Source organism: Thunnus albacares, chromosome 19 (assembly GCF_914725855.1).
Source record: "Thunnus albacares chromosome 19, fThuAlb1.1, whole genome shotgun sequence".
NCBI classification, from domain to species: Eukaryota; Metazoa; Chordata; class Actinopteri; order Scombriformes; family Scombridae; genus Thunnus; species Thunnus albacares.
Window position 1 is genome coordinate 26958141 of NC_058124.1, and position 3014 is coordinate 26961154.

Below are 3014 nucleotides of genomic sequence, written 5' to 3' on the forward strand. Positions count from 1 at the left end.
TGGCTCAGTTGTTTCTTCTCCCAGTGGAAATAAAACCAGACCTCTGTGAATCATTGAAGACATTTATTTAAATGATCCTGAAAAATCTTTTTTTAAAAAAAAGAGGGATGCATCATGCACATATTTATATTCTGAGGCTCTACTGGAATATCTTTGCATGATTTCCAGTTAAAAACTCCTTATTTATCTTTTACTGGTCCTTTATGCAGCCCCTCAGTTCAGCCTCTGTCTGAAACAGGACGTTTTAGCTCCTGTCTCTTTAAGATGAGCCCTCTCTGTTCTGATTGGTCAGCTTCAGGAAGCTCAGCCTGGTCGCCAGAATAAAACGTTGGCATTGTACGTTTCTGCACAACCACAGAAACGTTGAATATCTACGTTTCAACACATGAAATACGTAGCATATTAACATTTCAACAAAACGTATCACATGAAAATGTCAACAAAACGTATCATCTCAACATTTCTAAAGTGACGTAGTTCACATGTGATCTGTATGAGTTGATCCTATATAGGAGAAGAAGGGGTCGGTGGATGGTTAGTAAGTTTCTGAGACCACCTCGAAACTGAATCCAATGTCCGCTTTCCGTTTCAACCGACAAAAGCGGGTGTTTTTAGCGAGACGTCAGGACATTTGCAGCCGTTTTTCCGGCGTGTGAGAAACACCATAAAACATCATAATTCAACAGGTAGAAATGTTAATATGCTGCGTTTGTAGAAATGTTGATATGATACGTATTACACGTGTTGAAACATATATATTTAACATTTCTGTGGTTGTGCAGAAACGTCGAATGCCAATGTTTTCTTCTGGCGACTGGGTTGGGAAGCTTCCTCTAACAATTTAAAAACTCCTTATTTATCTTCTACTAGTCCTTTATGCAGCCCCTCAGTTCAGCCTCTGTCTGAAACAGGTCGTTTTAGCTCCTGTCTCTTTAAGGCCCCGCCTCCTGATGAGCTCACTCTGTTCTGATTGGTCAGAATAGAGGAAGCTTCCTCCGGCTCTAAAGGCTACGTAAACAAACTATAGTAGCAGGATTTCACTTCTTTTTCCTCTTTCTTTACTCCAAATGTCAACTTCTCAAATCCCTCCGTACATGTTGGAGCTGAATCACATCTGAGATATGAGAGTGAACAATCCATGGAAACACCTTAGCAACCACCTTAGCAACAAAGACTACATAACTGACAGCCATTTGTGGGCATGTGTGAACAACCAGACGACATCAGGAGGTAACTTTGCAAACGAACCATTCACAGCAGGTTGAAGCCCTAATTTTTGACTTGCAAGGAGCATTTTTACATTTTTCACCTCAAGTTTTAGCCAGTTGACCACATTTAACATCATAACAGTATAAAAATGACAAAGATCACAAAAAGGATGTTATGCCCCCTTTAAACCCCCCTTTTTTTGCAATCCTTTGATGCTTTTCCACCTATGACTTTGTGTTAAAGCATCATGATAAATTTAAATGACTATAACAAGTTTTTTTTTAAATACATGTGTTGCACAGTTTGAGCTCTCAGGACATCAGTGATGTGTGAAATTCAGAGATGACACCGAACAGATTTTGACAGTTTGCTTCGACCGGCGGTGTTACGATCATCAACATGGACTTTTTCTCTATAGAGGAGTCACGGTGAGGGCAGTAATCACGCTGCGGACACCGATCCAATCTTTCCTGCATTAAATTCTCTTTGACCTCTTGTTGGTGTTATATGGATGGAGAGATTTCTCTCCTCTTATGGTGCTCTCAGGTCGTGTTGGATATGTCGGCGCGCATGAATGAGTCAAGGTAAAGGTGTAAACAGGAGGCGGAAAAATTGATTTCTCGTTCACCTCGTGTAGCTCTTATTTCCAAGACCGTGTGAGACTTACAATCGCTTTGAGGTCAAATGCAACATCTCACATTTCTCATCAAACTATTGCTTTAACGAGTAACCACTAATGTACATTTCTCTCCTATTAACAAACCCAAACACTGGAATTTACCAGGTATGAGAACCAGACAGCTCATTTGGAAAAGCAACTCGGTCAGTGACATTAAACACGGCGTCCTGAGGGAGGAAAGTATCAGGCGAGTGTTTGATGAAACATTAGTCCTGTTGTATTTTTGGATGGTGCCCTATATTTTCCTCGTGTGCCAGGTGTGGAGGAGTTTCTATCCCTGTGAGTCGGTAAACTGTGTCTTCATCGATCTCATCTGTGTTGACAGAGTCAGATCAGCTCAGAATGGCACATGACCTCTTTAATTCCTTAAGAGCCAAAGCAAAATGTATGTTTATTAAGCAATGATAATATTATATTTCTTTGACTGTAATCAGCTGTTGTAGGTGTGAGAGAGACTTTTGAAGGAGAAAGATGTTCCTGACTAAACTGAGTGAGCTGTATTTCTATTTTAAGGAGCTGCTGTTTGTCAGTCGGGAGGGAGAAGGTTGTAGCTGTGATCATGCTTCCAGTTGCTCAGTTAGCCAAGCTAGCTATTTATCTTCTTTTTTTTTTTAGTTACATGTTTCTTTGGCTGTGCAGTGTAAATAAATCTCCTTTTTTTGTCATTCAACACGTCTCTGAGCCTGCCTCCTACCTGCCTCCTGAACCCTCTGACTAGACTTCCTCATAATATATATATGTATTAGGGCTGGAACTAATGATTATTTTCTCAATTAATTGATTAGTTGTTTGATCTATAAAATGTCAGAAAATGATGAAAAAGTCCAAGATGCAACCTAAAATGTCTTGTTTTATAAACAGCCAACAGTCCACAACACAAAGATATTTAATTTACTGTAAAGAAACCAGAAAATATTCACATTTAAGAAACAGGAAACAGAGAATTTGGACATTTTTCCTTTAAAAAAAAAAAAAAAAAAGACTCAAAACGATTGATTATCAAAATAGTTAATAATAATGTATATCACTTTCATCCAATCTGCAATCACTACTATTCTTTTCAATACTGTGCAACAGTTTAATAGTTTAATACAGTATATCAGGTGTACAGAAGGTCATATATGTC